Consider the following 27,388-nt stretch of genomic DNA (forward strand, 5'->3'; position numbering starts at 1 on the left):
TTGCTAAAAAGGCATTAGTCCAGCAATACTTCCCGAACGCCACTGAAGAACAAACTCTCTCTTATATCATCACGGGACTGCGAGCCAAATACATTGGCTGTTTAACCAACAAGCATTTTGCTAGAACAGAAGAATTAATTGCCCACCTACAGAATTTCGAACGCCAGCAGTCATTAATTAATTCACGTATGTTGGAGGAGAAATTGGAAATAGATCAGGCAATCGCTCAGGCGAGCTTGCCCCAGACATTCAACCCGTCACCACTTCACAGCTGTTCGCATGCACAGGTCTATTCCCCCCTCCCCAGTAATCCACTCAACCCGAGTCCGCACTTTGTACCATACAACCAGTGTCCATCTCCTTTTTTCCCACCATCGACTCATCAAGTCCAAAGTCTACAGTCCAATCCAGCACCCGTAAATAATTCTCACACAGTGTATCAAGGAATGTATCATGTACCGAGTTCTGATAGTGTCCGCTGCGCGGCGCCACCAGCCGGAGCCACAGAGAAACACGCTCAAAATGCCGCCTCTGGTGACGAAATAAACAAACTTTCATCACAAATCTCGACCTTAGCTCTGCACTCAACCGAAGAGATGAACGCGAGTTCTCTTTTCAATCTTTGCTCAAATGTACTGGAATTTGCGAAAACAGCTAATCAAAACGCACATAACAGAGGTTTCAACAAGGGGAATACTAACTCTTTCTACAGAAATAATAATAATCATAGAGCTAATCACAGAGGTAACTTTCGGTCGAACTCACGAGGCCAGTTCAGAGGTAATAGTAACAAGAGGTTTCAACGTCGAGATCAGGCTAATCGCGACGATGCAAATACCTCAGCCTGCAGGTTTTGCGGTCGCTATAATCACGAGAGCGACAACTGCTTTTACAAGCCACAAAGAGACAGTAGTTTAAACTAAAATCGTCTTCGACTTGCAGGAACGAAATCGAAGATAATAGCAGGTTAGATAAAGTTCCTATAATTGAGAGAAATGGCCTATACTTTATTAATAGTAGCATACAAGGGAAACAGGTAGATTTACTTATTGACGTGGGATCCCAAATCTCAATTTATCCTTCCCACCTTCTCCCTACTGAAAGAAAAACATACAAGGTACAATCCACAATCCAAGGTGTGTCCGGATCGAAACTGAGTGTGTCTGAAATTGTAGTTCTTCCTATCATAATTGGAAAGCGTAAATATTCGCACCCATTTAGAATAGTAGATTCAACTAACGTCCCTCCCCTTTTAGGAAATGACTTTTTACGAACGCAGAGGTGCGAAATGTCGTTGAAAGACAACACAATAACTCTTTGTCATTTAGGACGTACTCCAAATTATAGTATTTTAAGATCAAAGTACAAGACTCACCAGCTGTCGCATGACATATTTACCCAAATTGAGAATGTAAATGTGTATGAGGGAAAAGCTACCCTTTCAAACACAGTTCAGTTAAGTCCACGATCCAAGACTTATATCAATTTGAACATCACCACTACGACACCTAACACCCCTAAGCCTGTACTTTTTACCCCATCTGCTTCCCTTATGGCCCAGCATCCAGTAGTCCTTCCCAATGATACAGTAAACACTCAGTCACCTGTAATTCCCAGAGACAACCCTATAGAAAAGACTAATCCTGACAAGAAAGATGATGATGATGATGATGACTTATTTTTTCATCAAGTATTTCATGCACAAGCAGCAGATTTTGATATTAGTTCAGAACAACGTAAAGACCCCTATTTCAGAGACATTATTAATGTTTTAGAAAACAAAGATAAAGCTAGTGACCCTAAACTAGAAAAGCTTTCGTATTCTTATGTACTCAAAAATGGAGTCTTATACAGGACTAATAAAATCAAAACTGGTAATAGGGATAGACTTTGTATTCCTCATGCATTAAGAAATCAAGTTTTCGACCTTATTCATGCACACAAAATGAATGGAAGTCACCAAGGTGCACAAAAGACATATAATTTAATGCTTATGCGTTACTTTTTCCCTAATATGAAGAAATTTGTGTACGATAAGGTTCGACATTGCATCCCTTGTCAGATTTCAAAGAAACCACAAGGTTCTAAGCCGCATACACTGCAAACATTTCAACCAGCCCAAATTCCTTTCCAACGAATTCATATTGACGTATGTGGTCCTTTAGTCTCTTCAAAAACGCACAAATACAAATATTTCCTATCAGTAGTCGATAGTTGTACAAGGTACGTAATAACAGCTCCTTTGGCTAATCACGATGCACAAAACATAGCAACAGCCCTAGTTGAGAAAGTCTTTTTAGTCCATGGCATCCCGGAAACGATCTATTTAGATCGTTCCACACCCAATTCAAGTTTACTCTTACGAGAATTAGCTAATATTACAGGCGTACAACTAAAATATGTAGATACTTGTGCCCATTTCACGAATGGATTAGTTGAAAGTTCATTTAGTTACTTAAAGAAAGCTATGAGAGTCTTTGTGTTAGAAAAGAAAGCTTCGTGGTGTGACTATTTAGCTAGCGCAGCGTACAGCCACAACGTTACAATCCATTCTGGATCCCTCCAGAGCCCGTATTTTACTTTATTTGGCTACAACCCAAGGATCTTAGCTGACGCAGTCCTTCCTTCGAACCCCGACAATGTTTCCCAGACGAACGCACAGAGACTTGAACTCCTGACCTCCATACGTAAGACAGCACATGACAACCTGCATAAGCGTTACGAACAGCAGAAAAAGTACGCAGACAGCACTTCTAGGAAAATACAGTACTCACCAGGACAACATGTATGGATTCTAGATGCCACTCCGACTCCAGGTGTGTCAAAAGCCTTTGCGTCCTCTTATAAGTACGAAGGAACTATTCTTCGCAAAGTTAATGAGAATTCCTACGAAGTAACTTACATCGCCGGCAGGAATAAACAAAAGACTGACACTATTACTATTTCTAGACTCAAAGCCCGCTACGACTAGTGCCATGAAAACCCCACTAACATTCATTAACACGCCACTACGTTAACCTCCTCTTTAGCCTCCTCGCTCCGTACATTGCACATGCTAGCATTCCCTGATTCAGCATTTTCTCACGCTCATCGACTCCCCTCCCCCCTCTTTCCACTTCCAGTGCTCGCACTGCATTTCTGCGTTAGAACGAACTCATTTTTATTTTTTATACAACATGATTATTTTTATTTTTAACAAGACCAGGATTATAGAATGCTATCTCAATCGTCGGAACATTTATAATACATCTCTTGCCTAATAATTTTTTTTTTACAGATATTTTAATGTTATTTTATAATTTGCGATTCAACGCATAGTAATAGTCAGAACATATCACTTAGCTGATTTGACTAATAAATACTTAGTGTGTTTATGATCCTAACTAGCAAATATTTTTTTTTCCCCATTTGCTGGTACATATACGCTCAAATGAAGAAAAAAGTACAAAGAAATAAAGAACGAATGAACTAAGATAGAACAAGATCAATGATTTAAAGAACAAATGAACTGCGTAGAACTTGCTTGAACAATTGGCTTTTTGGCCATAGCAATTTTTTTTATTTACGCTTAGGTGTAACGCGAACTGCTTCTTTGAAAGCTGCAATGCACTAAATATGTTAATAAAGCATATAATAAAATAGGCAAATGTTCCCACTCTCTCCTTTAATTTTATAGTTCAAATATTGATAGCATACAACATGGTATAGCTCATATCCCATGAAATTACAACCTACTCTATTTTTCAATGAACTTTTACACAAATATATTACTTACTCTTTTTCACTTCTTTTTCAATTTTTTTTATTAGCAGCGAATCGAAGGCGCTTAAACCTTTGTCCACAAGACACGTAAAATTCTTGCAATTGCTTTTATAAACGACATTTACACATATTACAGAAGGAAATGTCTCGTAATCACTTAGTTCGTTCTATCATCGCTGAATTCTCCTTTCTTTTCTCATTTCATTCCGGCTAAGCCGAATATTCTAACTTCCCCCCCCCCCCGTTGCGCCCCGGCGAACTTTCCTTACAACATGGAATTATTCCACCTACTCCCCCCCCCCCGTTGCCCCGGCGAACTTTTCTTCAGGTAAACCTGTTAATCATAAACAGGCCCCCTTAAAAACTCTACATCATATAAGTAACAACGCCCCTTCGCCGTCATTCAAATTAGACATTACCTCCCCTCCCCCCCAAAATAATTCACCAGTTTTAACTGAAAGTCCCTTTTCAATCGATTTTATAACCCGTCATCATTTATTGTAACTCTGCTCCACTACCTTTTGCTTTTTCCTAATTTTTCCCTTTTTGCGCTTGTTTCATTTTCTCATCGCCACGGATGCTACCGGACCCATGACGACCAACGGCTTGTACCATCGAGCGACAGACCTAGGCTCATCGCAGAGACCGACAACGATTTTGTGGAATTCCAGCACCAAAGGACCCGTTCCCGTCTGGACCCCATGGCTGATTTTTCCATCTCCCACGCCGCGACCCAGATGTGGAGCGCTTTACCCAGGACGTTTGTTGACCCAAAGCGCCATCGCAAAGTTGACTTCCAGACTGCCCTCCCATGACGATCTACATCGACAAGGCCCCGCCCACTGAGTGCATTGTGCTCTTGTTTCGTGACGTCATATGATGCATATGCTATTTTTCATCGGCTCAAAGTGTTCCGGTGCTCAGCTACTTCAACTACCGTAAGGCACACGCTATTAGTACGCACGCATGTCCATTACAGTGCCAAAGTTTGTGCCCATGGGTACTGCCCATATTGGATTAGAGATACGTCTCTTTCTTTTGTGTTTTTTTTTTTATTATCGACAGCTGCACAGAACGTCCAGCCTATGGCGGCATGCAGTTTACAGAGTTGCCATAGGTAACATACCTCAAGGCTCCGCCCAGCATCGTGTATGTTCCGCCGAGTGTACTTTGAACTCAGCAAACAGTAAATACAACCGCTTGCGGTTCCCGGCGTTTCTTCACACTGTGCTGACATATGTTTTTTTTTTGTTTTTTTTTTATTATTATTATTGTGCTGTCATCACTCAATCAAAACTAGTTCAGTGTCACACTTATGTAATTATTTTTATCCATGCCTCAAGACTTAGTTAATTGTGCTCGTACTTTTTGAGTTGATAAGAGGCTATGACCTACAATTTTATTTTTTTTTCTCTACGTGTTTTATATTTTTTTTTTCTCAACGGTGTTTGGTGCCACGATATGATATGACTCTTCTGGTGATTTCAATATTTTTTTTTACGGTGATGTGATTCTTCTACTGATTGGTTTACTGTATTGGTTTTCTACGAGTTTGATATGTTAATAAATATTAATTTTTAAATATAACCTACTCCGGACGAGGTAGTCGACCATCATAGAGTGGTTCGATTATTTCAACAAGGGGAATGTAGAGATATGGAGACTATTAGACCGAGAAAACCTCGTCATGTTAATATTCACACTTGTTCATTTCCTGAACTTGTCCGACCAGCGAGCGATCTCAAGAATGCGCTAGCTTGTAACTTCCGTAAAACAAGGAACTAGAAAGGCAAACGCGTGGATCCAAACAGGATCTACCGCGTTTGAAAGGTTTAACAACCTTTCGACGCCTAGAATGATAAAAGCAAGCTCCTACCCGGAGCTCGCACTCTTTTGATTCTGACACTCATCGACGCTACATGGATAGCTAGTCCGATGACTTTACAACACGTTACACTGCTAACTACGACGATGGAACACGGAGTTACCGCTGCCTAGCATGCTACAAGGCGCAAGGGATCGCTTGGCTTGGTGAACTGAGGGTCGCTGGATAGAACCTTGGAACTGTCACGATTCGGTCTGCGAGAAGCATTAGGACAAGACATCACACACATCTACCAGGTATGAACAAGCGTGAATAACCTTTTACACCAACTTTCCATATCTCTACCCCCCTACGGAGCAGGTTCAGCCATCAGATATTATTAAGCTCTACCTAAATGTTTAAATGAAACTTCCCTGTGACCTCTCAGAGCCCAGGTAAACGGGCTTACAACAATATATACAGGTAAAGGTAACGTTAAAGTTCCCTGTGCACATAGCACAGCACCTTTCCATGAAGTCCCTACAGTCAGTGTGAGATTGCTGGACCAAATTTATGAAGCAACGGTGAAAGCAACCCTATTTTACGGCGCGGAAGTATGGGGGAGGGTAGGGGGGCGAGATCAGATACAAGCGCGGTTTTTAAAACAAATACTGGGAACCAGCACGAGTGCAAGCACGTGTGGCGTCCTGAGGGATATGGGAAAACATAGGGAGGATGTCGAAGCGAGGATGAGATGCTTCAAGTACTGGATGAAGCTGGAACTAGGGGCCGGAGACTCACTGAAAGAACAGTGTCTGCGAGTTCAGATTGAGGAAGGGTTCGCACGCCACTGGGCAAGTGGAATTAAGGACGACTTGTACAGAATGGGTCTGGGGGAACTGTGGGAAGAGGTGAGGGGCGGGAGGTGCGAAACTGGGATGTTGCAAATCATAAGGGAAATGTTGGTAGACAGTAGCAGGCAAGACATCATGGCAGAATGTAGGGAGAAGGTAACGCTCGTCGCCGCACAACCGCCAGGGGTGTGGGTGGAATGGTGGGGAAAACGATACATTGATACCTGTACGTACCAGCAAAGACGTGGATTCGCCTGGTTTCTGCTAGGGGGATGGAGGCAACACAAACTCAAGGGGCCGGACGGTCGTGTCATCTGCACGTTATGCGGCGAAGAGGAGACGAGGGCTCACATCCTACATGAGTGTGTTTGGTCGGCACCCCTCAGACAACGCAAATGAGGGGACAGTGCAAGGGGCAGCATTGAGCAGACCATCCAGGCTATATGTAGGGAGGAGAGGAGTGGTATAACGAATGTAAATATCAAAGCCCTGGGCTCCTATTTTCATGCAGTTTGGAGGGAGCGCAGGAAAATGCTGCAAGGAGTCAGTGAAAGTGAAGGGCAGTGGCGAAGCGTCCTATAAGGCCCGGAGGCCGGGCCTACCCTAATATATTTGTCTATAACGGATTATTTTATTACTTAATATTTCATTAAACGACGCTTAATAAAAGAAAACTGAAATTCTTGGTCTTCCGATAATTACCGCAAGTTTGCAACCCTACCTGGAACCGTATCTGAGCATTCAGCGAGGCCCGCCTGAGAGTGCCTCAGCTGGTCCCATAACAAGCTATGTGATTCGTGCGGGAAAGCATAATTTCAGGGGTACGTTCGCCTGTAATGTAACCTGAGAGGCCGGCCTCTTATCTCTCTCTCACCCTTTCTCCCTGACTTCCGAAGAGTGCCGATCGTGTACGAGCGCGTGACGAAGCAGGCAGTGGACGTACAGAGCTTGTTGAAGCAGTGTTTCCATGGAAGATACAGAGCTGTGCCGGGAGCGGAGCACACCCAGCTGCTAACATGTAGCGAAAATGTGTTGCTAACACCTCTAAGCCTGGCCTCCTAACCTATCAAAGTAGGCATTATTAGAATTCTAACTGCAAATAATGCATGCAAGTTGGTTACCAGTTTTAAGTGTTAGCTGCTGGATGTGCCCCACACCAATCTCGATTCAGAGAGGGAAAGTATTTTATTTCTTTGAGGAAAGGGATATTGAGACGAAATTTCCTTTCATGATTAGTGACATAACTGAAAACGCGCTACTTTTAAAATGGGGCAAAGTACGTACAATGCAAACGTATAGAGAAAATCCATGTTAGTGAAATTTTCTGGTCGGTGTGTTACATAGTCCGTGTTCTCATTTAGCATTTCATCATTTTCTAAATCATATTATAAGTTTTTTTTAAAAAGTCGCCTGTTGAAGAAGAATTATATGCATAAAAAAGTTAAAAATAAATAATTGATTGATAGATTTAGTTTATTTTACTTGGCTTTCTGCCATTTTTGTCTAATTGGGAAGATGAGAATGAGCGATAATATGATGACATTGACGAAGGGACACTCAAAAAGAACACCTATGCCCAGGTGGGAATTCGAACCTGACGCCCTTGTCGTAGCACGCTGTTATAACCAATCTGCCGCGGAGGTCAGCATTAAAGAGAAATAAACGCTAAGTGACGATCAAGTGAACCAACCATTTCTGCAATGCGAGAAACATTTACAATACTGTTATTGTAGTAGCAAATAATTTTTACGAGCAGCTTTAATCTAACAAATGTAAGATGGCTAGGGCCTGACAGAACGGCTTTTTCATTGGGTGACGCGTGGTCAGAACATCGAGTCTCATTGTCACTTTTTTCTGACCTTCGAGACAGAAGCGCCTTTATTCTCAGATATCTAATCGAGACTAGATTAAAGTACGTAGAATCTGAACCAATGCCTCCAGGGGGAATCGAACCTTCTACTTCTTGATTATAAGGCGAGAGGTTTAATCACTACATTATCCTTTACAATCGCTATCCCGACTTAAGTAGACGAGATTCAGGCAATATGTTTTATTTTATTGTCTAGGGGCTATATTTTAACATACTACTGTTAAAAAAAATCATCTTCCCCTCCCCCAAACCCTGCTCCGTCCTGTGCCTACCCTTCCCGAGACAGCACGCTTCGCCACTGGTGAAGGGTACGGAACAGCAGTGGCTCAGGCTAAGGTGGAGCGTGTAGTGCAGTGTTGTGAAAATGAAGAATCTCAAATGTAAGAAGAGGACCACATTGCTATTTATATATGTACATAGTATGTAATTATTTTCCAAATGTTTCTGTTTATAAATGTTTCTGGGGTGCATGTTTAAGGTCGGGGTGCTTATGTAACAATATTGTAAGATACGCACAGCCGAAGGGCTCGTACCAATATCAATAAATATCAAATATCAATATCAAATATCAATGAAGGCACAACTAGGGTATGTAGGGGTATGGTCCCACATATTTTCGATGTGATCAGCACCACGCTGATAAAGTTCGCTGGACAAGGTTTCTCCCAGGAATCCAGAAGGGTAAAATTGGCTGTTGTTCCAGAGGTAGGATTTTCTTTCTGCTTTTACACGACCTGATTTTCGAATTACTTGCTCATTGAAATATACGTATTTCCCTAAAACATAGGATCACTCTTTTCACCTCACCAGCCTTTTTAGCATCTCAGATTCAGGCCTGTAGTATTTTGAAGGCCCGTTTATTGCTTATAAAGAAGAAAGCATCTTACACCAGAAAATGCTCATTGTGTACTCCTTTTCGTGTGTTCAGTTTCTGGCATATTGTCCATGACTATTTTCATTAATTCTTCTGTTGCATCCAGCGTGTTTTTAATAAATGTATTATTGCTTATGCTGGTTCAGAGTTGTCAGGAGTTTGATTGGCGTCTTGTTTAAACTCTTGAATATCTCGTTGAAAGAAAATCATAGTGATGTTCAATTTGCTTTGTAGTACTTACGCATCCTACAGTACATAAACTTACGGTTGCAAAATTCTTGCAAAAATTCTTGCATAATTGAAACGGTCAGGGCAAGATAGTGTAAATCCACATTTATTTTCAGGATACACTTGCAAAACACTTCAAATAGAATGCATGGAAGAAAGTAACATATACGAGTATGTCTTGCGGATGACTTTACCAAGGTAAAGCGTGAGTATCTTGCAAGTACAACATGGTGTCTGGTGACTGGGATTTTTAATAAAAATGAATTTTTGGAAATTTCAAGTTGTATTGAGTTGTGTTAAGATTTGTTCACTTTGATTCTTAAGATTGCATGCGTGAACTTTTGTAAAAATATTAAATAAAATAATGTGGGCATTCCCCATCCAGGATGAAGTCTGTAGCATTAATTTTTACATGCATCTAAACCTCTTCTTAAATTACAGCTTCAATTTTCGTCTAAACCGGTCTTCTGGTAGGGGTTTTTCATTTGATAAAAATATGTACATATTTTCTTCATTTCCAACTATACCTAAGTAGGCTGCGATTAAATACATTTTAAGTAAAAAGGTAAAACAGAAGGAAAGAAAGGCCAAAAAAAGTAATGAAAAGTCAAGAATTTTGGATTTGTTATTTCGGATAACAGGATTATCTGATAATTATTTCAACTGTAAGATAGCCACATACATTCCCGGTATTTTTGAATGAGAAGTATTTTCTGAATTATTCTTTAGGGCCTCCCCGATGGTGCAGTGACCCGGTGGAGGCACATAGTGGTTCGGATCTCACTTTAAACTGTAGGTCCAGTCACGATTAGCCTTATTGTGCATATAGTAGACTTAAAACACCAGCTCAATCAATCAAAAATTATACTTTGGTAAGGATAGAAATGATTTACGGCGATGTGGAGAAGCAAAAACGTATGACGTCGAAGAAGTCAGTTCAACTTCGCTAGTTTTGATAAAATGGAAATCTCGATCTTCTCATTCTTCTCTCGGTTTTTCGGTGAAGAACTTCATTATATAAAAATCTGGAAGAATGATCACGGGAAGGGAATATCAACGCCCTCCGACTCAAGGAGCTCTTGAAAGATTTTCTGATCGCTGCGTCATTGATTTTCTATCAGTCACACCAGAGCTCAGTGTTTCTCTGCGAGCCCTTAGGAACCGGAAGTGGAATCATTGAGGCGTGTCCTGCCAAGGCTCATTTGCTGGGAGAAGAAATTAACTTCTACATCTTACTTCATTTTCTTTCAGTTTTCAGGAACAGTAAATTGATTGATTGATTTAGTTTATTTTACTTCGCGTTTTGTGCCTCTTGGCTAATTTGCGAAGATGGCGATGAGCGACGAAATGATGAAATTGATGAATGGACAACCAAGCCCGAGCGTCGCAGCGCGATGTGATAACCACTCGGCCACACGGTCCGGCTCAGGAACAGTAAAGAAAAAGTTTGAATTGTGTAATTATCAAAACACTGCGATGGTCGAGATAAACATTTTACCAATCACATTTTCTAACATTTCTCTGTCGTCAGACATGAAAATATGCAGTTAAGAATTTAGGTTTTCATGCTTCACAATTATCACGAAATTTCGTACCAATTGTATTAACGCGATTCTATTTAATTTTGCACATTTTATCACGGGTTATTTCCTCTGGGAAATAATGGGTAAATGGAAGAATAAGAGAACAAAAGCTGCAAAGAAAAATATCACCACAATACTAGTTTGTAATATCAATAAAAATCGTACGTACACCGAAAATTACTTTCGAAAATTTAAATCTTTAAATTCGATTTGTTTTTTAACTATAGCCTACTACTATCATCTCTTTGAACAAATGATCATTTCATTGCAATGGAAATAAGTACTTACATTTCTCTTTTTTTTTTTGTAAATATATCCACAGCCCAAGCCTTAAGTTTTAGTACAGGACACAGGCGGATCTAGATTTCTTTCTGGGAGAAACAAAGTAAAATAAAGCAAATCAAATTAAATCAATGCAAATTCTACAAGCATTTAAATTTACGTTCTTAGTCATGAGTGCACGGATCTGGAATTTATGGTTTGATCAAGTAACATATTTATAGAAACGAACATGCTCACTCTCCTATCAGCCATCGTTACAATATATCTAACATCAATAATCTATTTTTGGTTATTGAATGTTGATTTTATACCCTTCCATGATAATCGTGTCAGTGTCCAATAATAGTGAACTGATTGAATAAATGAAGAGCAGCGTGGAGGAAAAGAGGTGGAAGTCAGATAGTGTAAGGTGAGGAGAAAAGGCAGGATGGAGCAGAACATCATAGCCACAGGACCGTGCTTCCCTTTATGTGACATTCCCATTGTGAACAGGAGCACTGCCTTGCAAGAGACTGAAACATTGGGAAACCACGCCGCGCCTTTCATTTTCGGCGACGTTCCGTAATTTTACCAGTAATCATGCGCGCCGACTACGTGGGTGATCCGGGGCTCGAGCACCCACATAAATAATATTGTGGGTGCGCCGCACCCACAAGATTTTTAGTTTGATAAAAACAAAATAAAATAAATATTTCTCGCTTGCCATTATCAAAAAATAATAAGCAATTAAAACATGATGGGACAGACTTTGATAAAGACAAGCTAACATTGCACAGGGACATGTTTCTAGATGTGTGCAGAACGAACAAAGAAAAAGTGGCCAACTTGTCAGACATTACAAATATTTCAAGTAGAGAAAACGGTGGTCCCATGCGTGAAATGATCACAGAATTTGTGAAGTTTGTACGGGTGATTTTAACTATACCTGTTACTTCTTGTACCTCTGAGCGGTCATTTTCAGCACTTAGACGATTGAAAACGATTTTGCGGTCAACAATGACCCAAATAATATTGAATGATTTGGCAATTTGGCATGTTCATAAAGAAATTACTAAAAATATTGACATTACCAAAATTGCAAACAAATTCGGAAGTGCAAATGACGTAAGGAGGAATGTGTTTTATATTGAAAGTTAACATAAGGTACATAAAGTTAGTCATTTTGTAGTTTCTGTTCACAACAAAATCCTTGCATAGTTCTTTCTGCAATACAATTAAAATTATTTACATTTATGAAGATTTTTTCATTTTAATTTGTATGAATGTGGTATTTTATTTTAGTAACGTGTTGATAATATCATTGCCTCTTGCAATCATTGTGCATGTAAGTTGTTTAAAGAAAACAATACTTGATAATTACAGATCTAACCGCCATTGATATGCACCCACAGAAATTTTGGAAAGTCGGCGCCCTTGCCAGTAATGAGACATGATAGGTCTAGCTCATTGTGGTAACTTTTTACCAGCAAATCCGAAACATTATGATCAAACGGAGAGTTTGGCACTTGCCTTTTTGGGTGGTGCTTTCATTGCTTGGACAAGGGGTTCCCTAACTATTTCCTTTCACGGCGCCCTTAGTGTTTTAAGACCTTTCCTCAGCGCCCAAGTCAGAATGTAACACTTGCAACTCAGTGTGGTTAGGTTGCTTGCCTTAAGATAAAAAATAAACACATCTGGGCCATTCCATGTCAAATCATCCAGAATTTTGTGAAAATGTCACCCACCATCTCCGATTTTGATGAAATTCAGTATACTTATAGAACTTTTTATGCTGATTACAAAAATGACAACTTTTTTGAGATTGGTCAAGGGGTTCAGAAATTACGCGATTTTAAAAATCTCCCTGTACGCCACATGCGGCTCCACTTTGAATGACACGCATTAGGCTATAAATTATAGTATCTTCTCTAAGGTTTGCCGTAGAAACTTCAAGTTTGATTTCTTTTGCTCAGGATAGTGTAAGCTTTTATTTAAATAAGGTTTCTGATCAGTGTATCAATAATCATGTATTTTATGTATAGTTTCATGTATTTTTTTAGAAAAATAAATGACTAACTTCAAGAGCGAATTTCATGCAATGCCCCTCCTTCAATTTCACCCAAATTTTATATACAGGTAGCTGAGAGTGGGTACTAATGCTTGTAGGAAAAATTGGGATGGGCGGTTCAGAGACAGGGTGATAAAAAAATCATTTGCATTAAAAGTTAATCTTATTAAAAATACTTATGTATTTAGCACAAAGTCTGAAGTACAATATGTTTTGAGGTATAACATTCAAAATTTCTGTTCACTATGTGTGAAGGTAAGCATAGGCGTAACCTGGTGGGGGCAAAGGGAATCATTTTCCCTATCCAAAATGTATAGATTAATTAAAACCTACAAGTTAAATATATTTTGTGAACCTCCTGGCACTTGAGGAACAAACAAAAAAAGAGTAATTATTGTGATTTTTCAAATGTATTTAGCAAATAATCTTTGACACTATTTCTATGGGACTGAAAACTTTGATTCTCTCAACCAAAAATAGTTCCCAAGTTCACAAGTTACGCCCATGACGATAGTACCGAAAACTCGATTGTATTCTATGCATTGCCAAAATTTCATGCACTATAAATTGTGCCGTTCACATTTTCTTTTCCCAACTGTAAAAAAAAATATATCTGTACCTTCTCTGGATACTACGTAAAAGGATTTTCTTGGAATTGCTGGCCTGTCAAGGAAGCTATGCTTTGTTGCATGCCAACTTCATCCACGCTTTACTTCAATTCATATCTACTTGTATGTGAAAACTTAAGTGTTTTAGGTGGACTGTCGAGCTAGGAAACAGTCATCGTCGAAGGAGTGGATCTTTAGATTTTGTTGAACTTGGAATGGAGGAGAAAGAAATAGGTGCAAGTGGAATAAATGACACCATATTCAAAATACCGTGGTCAGCATTCAAATGATTTCTTAATTAAGATCGTTCAAGCAAAGTTGATTCTGAGTTTCATCATTTATTTGCAGTAGTAATGTAGGTTTATGATGACATACGGATTATGTACTAGAAACACAATTTGTAATTTTTACACAAATCAATGATCATTAACTGTAAGTTTCTTTCACAGTAACTGTAAAGTAACTCAGTTACTTTCAAAGTACCAGTAACTGTAACAGAGTTACTTTTTAAATGAGTAACTTACCGAACACTGTAAATAACCTGTAACCTAAGTTCAAAACAGTGCATACTTAATCTTCCTGGTGCTGTTTTATAGTGTTTTGCAATCGCTGACATATTGTACTGCGGGTTGTTATCATTTCACCTTACGTGATTAATAAGACATTTATGCCTCGAATACTATTTCAATGGAATTGGTACTTCGTTGCTGAACTTGTTACTTGATACTGTTGATGTCTATACAAGTCTTCTAAGTGTTCCAACCATCCCATCACAAGGAGATTTTCTGTGGTATGTGGCAAGAAAAGCTCCATTTGGAAAAACTTCAATCAGCACAAATGTGTATTATTAATTCTTACTTCATATTACGTATCTCCGTGAAGAGTATAAAAAAAATTCCAGATTGAGATAAAATGCACAAAAAGAAGAATGTTCTCGAAGAAAATTTGCTAAGCTTGGGAATGCTAATGACTATGATTATAATATTTTTAAAAAATTGAAGACAGTTGAAACTAACTTAGATAGAGTGGAACTTCGATTTTACGTTGTTCAGGGGACCAAGCTGAAAAAACTTAGAATGCGAGAAAATGTAAAACCGAGGAAAAGTTGCTATGTTGGGACCACCAATATTGAATGTAAAATGCAGGGAAATGTAAAATCGAGGAACTTGAAATCGGGGTTCCACTGCAATTATTATTTGTAGGTTTTAATTAATCTATAAATTTTGGATAGGGAAAATGATTCCCTTTACCCCCACCAGGTTACGCCTATGCTTACCTTCACACATAGTGAACAGAAATTTTGAATTTTATACCTCAAAACATATTGTACTTCAGACTTTGTGCTAAATACATAAGTATTTTTAATAAGATTAACTTTTAATGCAAATGATTTTTTTATCACCCTGTCTCTGAACCGCCCATCCCAATTTTTCCTACAAGCATTAGTACCCACTCTCAGCTACCTGTATATAAAATTTGGGTGAAATTGAAGGAGGGGCATTGCACGAAATTCGCTCTTGAAGTTAGTCATTTATTTTTCTAAAAAAATACATGAAACTATACATAAAATACATGATTATTGATACACTGATCAGAAACCTTATTTAAATGAAAGCTTACACTATCCTGAGCAAAAGAAATCAAACTTGAAGTTTCTACGGCAAACCTTAGAGAAGATACTATAATTTATAACCTAATGCATGTTATTCAAAGTGGAGCCGCATGTGGCGTACAGGGAGATTTTTAAAATCGCGTAATTTCTGAACCCCTTGACCAATCTCAAAAAAGTTGTCATTTTTGTAATTAGCATCAAAAGTTCTATAAGTATACCGAATTTCATCAAAATCGGAGATGGTGGGTGACATGGCCTGGATGATTTGACGTGGAATGACCCATCTTTCAAATTCAGAAACATTTTATATTTAAAATGTACTAAATAAACACATTTTTGGAATAAATAGTTCCAGTGAAAATAGTGGAACATTTCTCTGCGCCTCTGTAAGACAGCCCCAGGACACCGCAGCGCACACTTTGGGAACCACGGGCTTAGACTGTACTTTACTCTCTGGGTCATATTGATAAACCTATCCTGTGGAATTAGTCTAGCCAAAAAGTCCTCTTGGTTTTCTTGGCACATGGCTGTACTTGCTGTTCATGAAGGCAGCGGAACTCTATTTTTCTACAAGGACACTAATGCAGTTTCCATTATTTTAGAATTTAAATACATGCGTACTGCACTAGTGTATTTTTATAATTTGAAGAAATAAATACAATTTTTACAATTTTGTTCTAAATGTTTCTATATTGATATCACAGAAACGTACATATATTTTTCGTAGATAACTTCGCCTCTGAGATCAATGAACTGTTGTAAAGGGGATTGTGATAGGTGCGAAAACTAACACAAATACTAAACATTGTAAATGAAGCTGTTCTGATTGTTAATTGGCCCTCTCCTATGACGTATTAGTAACGTCATGGATGCAGAGTTCCATATTCTTTGAAAGCACATAGCCTAGTGCTTCGGATCCTACCTTAAACTTTAGGTCCAATTCAGATTAGTCTATCAATGCGTAAAGTGGACTTTAAGATGCTTATGAATTTATGCTAAAATGCTTCACTTCTGACAGTAATAAAGTTGGTGGCAAAGTTTTAACACGAAACTAAGTTAGCATTCCCAATGTAATTTCTTCTTCAATTACTAGGATTGTATTGCTAATTTCTTGAAGGTAACTTGAATGCGATACTCGTACTCTCGCTATTACCTTCTATACAGGAAGCAAACAAAAAGGACGAACAAACAAAGCCAGATTTTTACAGGGTCTTCTAGTTCTTTGGTCAGTTCTCTCCTGTGTCACCCGAAATCCCATAAACACAGCTGAGCCCTCTCCTCCGCGTAAAACCGCGCAGTTGCTTGAGATTTAATCATGGAATATCTCGTACGTTAGGACGTTTGGGGGAAATATTCGAAAATGAAACCGTTGCAGAGGCAAGCTAATGTCGTTATATTTCAGGAATCTAATCCAATTTCATTTATCACTTTTCGCAAAACCTATTTGGGATCCCGCACAAAAGAAGGAAGATAAGTTGTTAAGACCAATGAGGTAATATGAAAAGAATATGGTCACGGTAAATTTGGAAGTCTCGAGCGTATCGTTTGTCCCGTCCGGCTACCCGTCCTTGTTAAGAACCTCAAGAGCGTTATATTTTAAAGAGGCTCCAATTGGTTTGACCTCAGCCCTGATTACCCCACCCGGGCGTATGTTTCCCAGTGATGTATAAAGGACCCCTGAGAGACCGGTCTTCCCTCCGGCTTAGTATTAAGGGGCCGAGTTAATGTTGTGAGAAGATGCTTACTCCACGGGGCAAGACTACAGAGTATTATGAAAATAGGGAGGAAAGGTGGGCTTTGTGGTGCGGGAAAAAAATGGGGGTAACAGAGGGGGGATCGTTGCAGTTTGATGCACCAGTAAAAACGCAAGATTTAGAGACTAAATCTAGGAGTCTAGTGTTGATATTCCTCTTTGGATTTGGTGTTCTCTAATAGAATCCCTGTTCCAAGGAAAGAGCATATGGTCTTCACGTATTAGCTATATCTTAGTTTATCTGTATTTTTTAAGAGTACGCCCAGCTGTAGTGAATGAAATAGTACACCTTGTGAAATGGGGAGAAGAGCAGTTTCAAAATCTTGACCCTAAGCACCACATCTCAGTTATACTAATTTACATTAACAGTCTGTAATTGAACTAATAACAGTATCGTACTCTGGTTTGTATCAATCTTGAAAATATCGTTATATGTAAAGAACATTCTGATGTGGAAACAGGTTGTATTCTTTGAATAAAATTTGGCGTTTATGTTTCATGATAATTACTGATAGACAATACTAAAACATAGCATTCGATAATAGTACAAGTATTCTGTTGGGGAAAGGATGACATTATACAGGGTGGCTCAATAAGTCACTTAACACCCCCAGTACAAGGCCACTGCGGCATGGAACGTAAAAATGGCGATGACCAATCGTTGCCTGGCCAAGGGGGAACCACATTGACGTCACCCGTATGGTCAGCAGCCATCTTGATGTCCGCCATCTTGAAATCAACTTCAGACATTTAAATGGGAAGGGGGTCTTGCGACATCAAAATGGGCTAGAATTTCCCCAGGAAACTGTGACATTTGTTTTCACCTAACTTTAATTGTTGCAGAGATAACAATACCACAAAGTTATAACACATGCTCAATATGACGTCCCTCTTGCGCAACACACACGTGTAATCGTCTCTCCCATGACCTTACCACATTCTGAAGAACCTCAGGAGTTATTGCAGTACAGGCATCCATAATGCGTGTGCGCAAAAGTGCCAGATCCCTGATTTTTGTAGCATACACCATGGCTTTCAGGTGTCCCCAGAGGTAAAAGTCCAATGATGTCAGGTCAAGTGAGCGTGCAGGCCATTCCACAGTCCCTCGGCGACCAATCCAGTGGTGACGCGTGAAGGAATTGTTGATCCAGGTACTGACGGACTATCATCCCATAGTGCCGTGGAGCACCATCTTGCTGGAACCATTCAGGATAGCTCCCATACTCGGACAGTAAGGATGGTAAGATCTGCTTCCGTAACAGAGGCAAGTAGCCCTCTGCATTTAAGTTGCCCTCAATGAAAAATGGACCAACAAGTCGGGAACCCCAAGTACCACACCACACCATTAGCTTCCCGCCTCCCGTCACCTTTCTGGGATCTGTCCAATGTGGATTCTCGGGTGACCAGTACATTAGATTTTGCTTATTCACCTCCCCCGACACATAAAAATTAGCCTCATCACTGAACAGAATCTTGCTACCGACGGCAGGATCACGTTGCAGTTGTGCTATAGCCCACTCACAAAACTGCAAAAGCCTGTCTGGATCGTCCTCACTAAGGTGCTGCTGCAGCTGTATCTTATACGGATGCCAGTGGTGGTCACGTACAATCCTTTGAATTGAACCCCTGCTGACACCGCTTTCCAGCGCCAGTCTCGGTGTGCTACGTGTTGGGGACTTTGCAAATGATGCCAACACCGCTACAGCAGTACCCTCATCCGTGGCTGTTTTCGGACTCCCATGTCGCGGCTTGTCGTCCACAGATCTAGTATCTTGAAACTTTGCCAGCAACTGGCTGACGGCCACATGTGACACCGGTTGTCTTGCAGGATTGCGGTTATTGAAGTTTGCGGCAATGTCACGCGTACTTCTCTCCCCTGACATCAATATGATGACAATCCGTTCCTCACGTGTTAGTGGCATTTTCGTTCCATTCAGTGAAAAAGGAAATGTGCTACTCTTGACACGATCAATTCACATCATCACTCTTTTAAACTTTTATGTAATGACAAAACACAATCGTAATTCCCATGTCAACCAATACTACAAGATATGTACATACCGGCAAGTCAATCTCCGGACATTTTCAGTGATTGGTCTAAACAATAAATACCACATAATCACATAAGGAAAGGACGCGTCACTCTCCCATGAGGGAATCGCCCTTAAATTTAAAGTTAGGTTAAAACAAATGTCACAGTTGTTTTCCTGGTGAAATTCTAGCCCATTTTGATATGTCGCACGACCCCCTTCCCATGTAAATTTCTGAAGTTGATTTCAAGATGGCGGACATCAAAATGGCTGCCGACCATGCGGGTGACGTCAATGTGGTTCCTCCTTCGCCAGGCAACGATTGGTCATCGCCATTTTCACGTTCCATGCCGCAGTGGCCTTGTACTGGGGGTGTTAAGTGACTTATTGAACCACCCTGTATACAATTTTGTTAAATGTTAAATGAAAGTTTGAAAGAAATTTAATTTTCAGAGGAATGCAATGCTTGCATCCTACTGTCCCAACATCGATGAGAGCAACTCATTGAGAAAGCCAGAGGTCATCCTCTCTTACATAGCACCAAGGCAGGAGTCGATACAATGGACCAAATGGCTCGTTGCTATTCTGTGAAGAGAATGACAAGAAGATGGATGTCAGTGCCCTCAACGCTTTTGTTGTGTGGATGTCACTGAATGAGGACTACTGCAGTGGAAAATCACCCTCGGCTGATCCGAATCCTACTCCACCTCCAGCACTAGACAAGAAGCGATGGAGATGTTCTACGTATTACCGACTGGAAGGCAGATAGGAAAACCAATCACATCTGCACAATATGTAAGAAACCCGTATGCATCCAACAATCACATTTTGTTTGTGGGAAGTGCATAGATTTGTAAATAAATTGCCTACTGTGCAGTAGTTCTTGTACCAGTGTAATAAAACCAGAAAGAAATAAAATTAAAATTGTAATAAAACAAAAGAATAATGTTACAAAACTGAATAAAATGTAATAAAACATGAGTATGTATGTAGCAAAACAGAAATAAATAAAATAACTAATGATAAAGTAATAAAACATAATATAGTAGAACTGTAATTGTAACAAAATGTAATTAACTGCAATAAATGAATAAATCAAAACATAATCACATAAAATAAAGATTCTTAAATAAAAATCTGTTCATTGTTATACTTCTTCCAGGTAAATACCAAAATTTTTAATTCTGGGTCTGAGAGACCCAGATGGTACCAGATGCTATAATTTTGCAGCGGTACTCCTAGGGTTAAATATAAAATTAATATTTCTTCCAAATAAATAATTTCCATAATATACATAATATAGTAATATAAATATAATATTTTACTGTCACTACATGATAAATAATAAAAGTAGTTCTTGTACCAGTGTAATAAAACCAGAAAGAAATAAAATTAAAATTGTAATAAAACAAAAGAATAATGTTACAAAACTGAATAAAATGTAATAAAACATGAGTATGTATGTAGCAAAACAGAAATAAATAAAATAACTAATGATAAAGTAATAAAACATAATATAGTAGAACTGTAATTGTAACAAAATGTAATTAACTGCAATAAATGAATAAATCAAAACATAATCACATAAAATAAAGATTCTTAAATAAAAATCTGTTCATTGTTATATTTCTTCCAGGTAAATACCAAAATTTTTAATTCTGGGTCTGAGAGACCCAGATGGTACCAGATGCTATAATTTTGCAGCGGTACTCCTAGGGTTAAATATAAAATTAATATTTCTTCCAAATAAATAATTTCCATAATATAATATAGTAATATAAATATAATATTTTACTGTCACTACATGATAAATAATAAACGCCTTATGCTAACAGTAATGACGATGCATTAGTAATATTGAAACAAATGAAAATAAACTGTTAATTTTTTCAATGTTCGAGGCAAGCAGAAGCCTGAATAAAGGCGCTAACATTTTTTCTCAACGCAGGTATCAACATGAACTCACTGTTGTGAATTTTGAATTAAAATTGAGATTTTGAAGAAGGCTTTTATGGATTGGAGGAAATTTATTTCCCCTACAATATTCCCACACTTCTTCCTATCCCCTATTTCTCCTCTTACAGAAGTAAGCACTTCTGTTCTCTACATATTAAGTGCTAATCTGTACGAATTAGCAAATTACTAATAATACATTCAAAATTCAAAAATTATAATTTATATTTGCCTTCGTATTCCCATTGCATCATTAATACTGTCGACGTAATAATTTTATTCTCATCTTCTATAAACAGTAAAATGCTAAATGTATATTGTTAGTACTCAAAGTAATTTGCTATAAGTAATATTCAGTTTATATCCAGGAGTTTCACACAAAATGGCGCTAATACCTTTTGACTTTTTTATACCTGTGATATCATATTTCTGCGTCGAGTCCGCATCACAGGATTTTTACGACTTTTTATGCTTATAACTACTAACAAGCAGAATTGTATGTGGTGTACTAACATAAACATTTGACCCTGACGATTTTCATTTTGCAAAATGACTAAATTTAAAATTAAGTATCCTCTGGCGTGAAAGTATTTATCACTCAGACTCGTGATCTATACTTATTCATGTTTCTCCTAGAGTCAAATCTGGCGACTCTTCGCTGTCAAATTTATTCAAGGTTCCTTTTAAAAATTCTAAAGCTAAATGTTAAATTTAATAATTGTGGATGAAATTCATGTCAGTTATGATACATGTTGTGTATGATAGTTGTGTTATGATGATTTTCACAGAAAATAACAATTTTGTTCTAATCTATACAGAAACTGAGATAACAAAATTCCCGCAGAACTGTGAAATGACAATACAATGGCAATCGACATAGAAGAAAATAGTTATCACTCACAAGCACAATGTAAGAAATATGATGTAGTTAATATCTTTAAAAACATCTAAGCAACATTGTTTTATAATTGTGACCACTTCATGCGGAGTATAATATATGAAGGAAAATATAACTCTTGCACGTATTGCTTAAAAATCCCTTGTCGTAGGTTGTTGTTAGTAAACAGAACCCACTATTACAGAAGTAAAACTATACTTTGAAACCATGAGCAAGTAGTCATATTTATTTAAAAAATTCACTACACTTGTCTGTGTAAACATTTTTCCCTTGCCAAGTTTCAACGAAGCAGTTGTCATGATACTGACAATCATCCCGCCAAAGAGAATTTGTCAACTCCACATGAAAGAGTTTTCCAGTAGCACCAAATTAATGTACGTAAGTATTAATCTGTAGAAGCTGTATAGCCATGAAAACTCATGTTTTTTAGATACATGTAGAAAAACGTAGGTCTACCTGAATGATATAAATTGAATATTTGTGGCTAGAGCATTGCAAGTGTTAATTTAAGCGTGGCAAATTGTTATCGTCCAGCTGTTTATTGGGATTCCATATTAACTTCCCAAACACATCCACGGTGACAATGGATTTAAATCAACTCCCCAAATGACGAGACGGACTGGAATTTCAGGCACCACAAATAAGCTCATCAATCATATCCAGTAGATTCTCTGCGCCTGAAAATAACGTAGGGATTGTTTGTCGGCAAGGAGTTATTGGTTCTTTCCGAGACTATCCTAACTAAGTTGAAAAAATTACGTGACTTGCAGTCTTCGGTATTGGATGAATTATTTAATTCGAATTGTTTGTTGCGTAGGAACATTAAGCCATTTTACACCCTTCAATGTATACGGGGAAATGTCCTTTTACCTAAAATTCTTAATAAAAATGTTAAAACAATGGATGTTAAGAGCCCCTTTGGAAAAGCTAAAAGTGGAAGGTTGTAAAGGTACCTGCACAAAACGAATAAAACACGTCAAAAAGTAAGAATTTTCTAAAAACTTCCTCACAGACAGGCGAACAGACCATCTCTACGTAAAAGCTAAATACATTTGATAAATCACGCTTGTCATCTCCAAACTGGGATGACAAAAAGTTTTAAAGATTAAAAGTCTGCCCGAGGAAAGCAAAATCCAACTAGAATATGCTCAATACTTAAAACGACAGTCCTAGGTATTGTACACGTGCATAAATTCTTTAAATGTATTTAAGGTGCGATCCGATGGTGAAACTCATCGACAGCATTTTCGTCAATTCTTTGTTTATACTTATATTTTACATTGCTTACATTCAACTTAATGACTGATTGATTCATTGATTTGGACAATTTTACTTCGCATTTCTGCCACTTTTGGCTAATCATAAAGATGAGGATGAGTGATGACATAATAAAATTGATGAAGGGACACTCACCAAGAACACCCATGCTCAGGTTGCGATTCGAACCCAGGACAACTGCTTTCGTAGGACGCTGTGTTAGCCACTCCGCCACGGATGTCGGCCCATGAGGAAAGGAATGCAACTTTTTCACGCTATTTCTAATTGAATACAAAGAACAATAATTTAAACCTGTGATTTGCTCAACTAGTACTACAGATAGACATTCAAAACTTACCGTTCACAAAGTTATTTTGAATCATATTTCTTCATTGAGCGTTCAGATGACATTCACTGAAAGAAATTAAGAAAGGATTTCCAGTGCGTAGTTTGGACAGCCTGAGAAGGGTCGTTGTTAATCTGTTAATAATTTATACTGAGTCTACAATTTCAAGTAGTAACAGCCAAGACTGAAATCTTTCTTCACCGGAAATCGAACCCAGCACCACCTGATCACAAGGCTATGGCGTCAACACAATTGAAATCTCGCTTCTATGTTATTATTTATCATTTGGGAATTGAGTAATATTAATTCCAACAAACATAGGGTAGTAATAGAGGGTGATCCAAAAGTATCTTGACATTTTCCCTATATCGCTAATGAGTGGTGTTCAGGATGGGATAAAATATACTGTTGTTTTCCAAAAAAAAATGGTGTACCACCTATTTTGTCTGGACTACCTCGCTGACAGCCATGGCTCACCAAGACTTTGGTATGATACATATTTTGTATGTCATTGATATATTATTTTGTGAAAGAAAGCGTATTTTTTGTGTTATTATATTAAATTGCACCTTTTTTGTAATGTATATCTCTTGTTTAATACTTATTGTATTTTATGTTATATCATGAGTAATTCAATCTATCTTTATATTTGTGAAAATGCATAGTGTGAATTTGGAATCTCAACTTATGCAGATGTCAGTTTTGTTTGTAGCATCTATTTGTAAATAGCAAGTGATACATCTGTATTTGATCTGTGATCTTGAAATTGTATAAAAGCGAGAATTTCGCGTAAGAAATTATCACATTCGTCGCAGATCGTCGAAAGATTTTTAACTCAAAGAACTGCACGGTGTTGTGCATACATCTTGGTATGGTAGTTCGGGGCGCAAGCTAGGCCTATGCGACCATAGTAGGTACGCCGATAGCCACGCATTAAGGTTATGTGTTATGGTTGAGTCAAAACACCGTTGAAGCGAATTTCTCGGCTTCGTCCCAAGTATATTTGCATTACAATTGCAATAAAAAAAAATAAAACCTTTCGTTTTATCTACTGCAGTAATGTGGTTTTATTTCTCTGTGCTGTGAAGTATTGTTTTAGCCAAACACAGCCCCTGTACCTGAATGGAGTCTGTATACTTCTGCGAGTCTCATCTTTCACGGCTGAGCCTTATTAAGTTACTATTATTAAATAAAATACAACCAATGAATACCTCATTAATAATAAGAGACTTAAACGTATCAACTTTGAGCAGCTCATTTACAGACCTGAGTCCCCCAGACTTATTTGCATCGGGTTTCATTAAGTGTAGGGTGTACCAAGTAAGGATCAACACCATAAAGCAACTGACACACCGAATAGCTGCTGCAACTGGGAAGATTACGCCAGCAATGTTGGAGCATGTGTTTCGGTCTACACAAAAGAGGTGAGTGCTATGCCTAGACATACAGGGCCACCACATTGAAATGTACTAAGTTTTTGTCTTCTATTGTAGAGTACTTTTCAACATTACTGCCAATTTTGTGAATAAAATGCTCTTTGATTAATATGTCAAAAGGCTTTTGAATCACCCTGTACAACATCTACAATATGAAACAGTAACCATGCAGTTATTACGTTGTGACACTGCAGACATGACACTAGATATGTTTATGACGGACACAGGGAGGAGACTTCCAGTGGTATACTCAGGGTCCTCGTAATTATAGTCCTGTACCAGAAAAGGCACACGCACTTTGAGTAGATGCTTATTACTCACGTCGCTGGTTGTGCAGCAATCAGGCCCCTGTGGTACTTCCAGGCTGCCCTTAGATCCCAAACGACCCCTCGATAAATCATCTGGTGATTAGGCGATTAGAGCTGGAATCGTGCCCTTATACATATACAAGCATTTATACTGTGTTAACGCGTTGCGGATAATGTTATCAGGCACAAGGTCTCTATTTGAGGGAGGGTCTCCCCGATGACACAGTGGTAGCGTCGCCGCCTTGTAATCAAGCGGTCCCAGGTTCGATTCACGGTGGAGGCACTTAGTGTTTCGGATCCCATTTTAAACTGTAGGTCCAGTCCCGATTAGCCTTACTGTGCATAAAGTGGACTTAATACAACAAATCAATCAATGATTCAATCTATTTGAGGGAAGCAAGGAATAGAGTCTGGATAGCGTGGAATTCTAAGACTGCAAGGAATTGCTTTGCACCAATGTTTATCTGATGAGGTGAACAACGTTCTACTTACCATTACCCTGTATTGCTATAAATTCTATATACCATTCAGAACGTGAATTACTGTTGTTGTTGTTATCAATATTAATGGCAACGATAATAATAATGATGATGTATTATGGTAATCATCAAAAATCATCTCGGCTCAGCCTTACTGATCATGCTATTATAATTGGCTGTGTTAAGGCTACTACTGATTCATAAAGGAGAAAGTTGGAAAAAATTATGAGGTAGAGTAGTTATGGTACCGCGTTGAGTCCGATAAATCAATTGATTGGAAAAGATCGATCAAAGATCAATTGATGACGCATCAGTTTTTTTGTGACGTCACAAAGTGGGCGGGGCTTATTTTGTAAGGATGATTTTGATTGGTTGTGACGTCATAAATGGGCGGGGCTTAATTTTGTGATGAGCGTTTTGATTGGTTGGAGGAGGGAATTCGGGTTTTTCCCGCGGTAGTTTCCGGCGTCTGAAAACAGATGGCGTTGATGAGTCAGAAAGTCAGGGTTGGGTTGAGGAAAAGTAGGCGACGCGGTGACGGTTGGTTTTCTCGTAATTGGAGTACGTGTTTCCGGTGTCTGAAAACAGATGGCGTTGATGAGTCAGAAATTCTGGGAATTTGGGTGTTTCCGTTGTTTGAAGAGAGATGGCGTTCATGAGTCATTGTTGGGAGGTGTTTTTCTCGGGCGGCCGTTGATGAGTTTGAAATTCCAGGAATTGGGTGTGGTCTGAAACATGCCCGAACATGTTTTAGATTGATGAGTCATTCTGGGGAGGAGATGTTTTTCTCGGGCGGCCGTTGATGAATTTGAGTGATGGAGAAACGGTAAAAAGAGAAAAAGGAGAGAGAGCGTCTAGATGTAAAGAAAATAAATAGAGTAAAAAAAGTAGGTTTCACGGAGGGGGTGACTGTGCATAGTGTACCAGGGCAGGAAGAAGATAGGAGAGGCACGTGGGCGTTGGATGCTCTGCGCAAAACGATGCGTGCCGAATATAATTCGAAAATACGTCACGGAGACAGTACTATATAAAAAAGAAAAATTGTGTACGTACCACAGAACTGTTGATCGAAGTCTACCGACCGGAGATCATAACCGACACTGGCACATCTGTTGCGAGAGTGAAGAAAATTCAAAAGGTAAGAGACTAATATTTAGTTTTAATGTTCTACCTAGATCAATGCAAACCGCTGGTCAAAGACTATCATCACCTTCACACAGTGAGAATCGTAAACATAAATACATCTTTCTTTTGAAGCAGACAGCTTGAAAGGTGTGAAAATAAAAACGGTACCTGTGTCATCAACAGTTTAATGCAGAAGAGGATGACGTTTAACAGGGATCGATGGTGGGGGGGTCGGCTCCCGGTCCTCTTCTGCTGGGGGTGGGATATATATATCCAACA

This window comes from Lepisma saccharinum, chromosome 9, assembly GCF_977018435.1.
Source record: "Lepisma saccharinum chromosome 9, izLepSacc3.1, whole genome shotgun sequence".
Lineage (NCBI taxonomy): Eukaryota > Metazoa > Arthropoda > Insecta > Zygentoma > Lepismatidae > Lepisma > Lepisma saccharinum.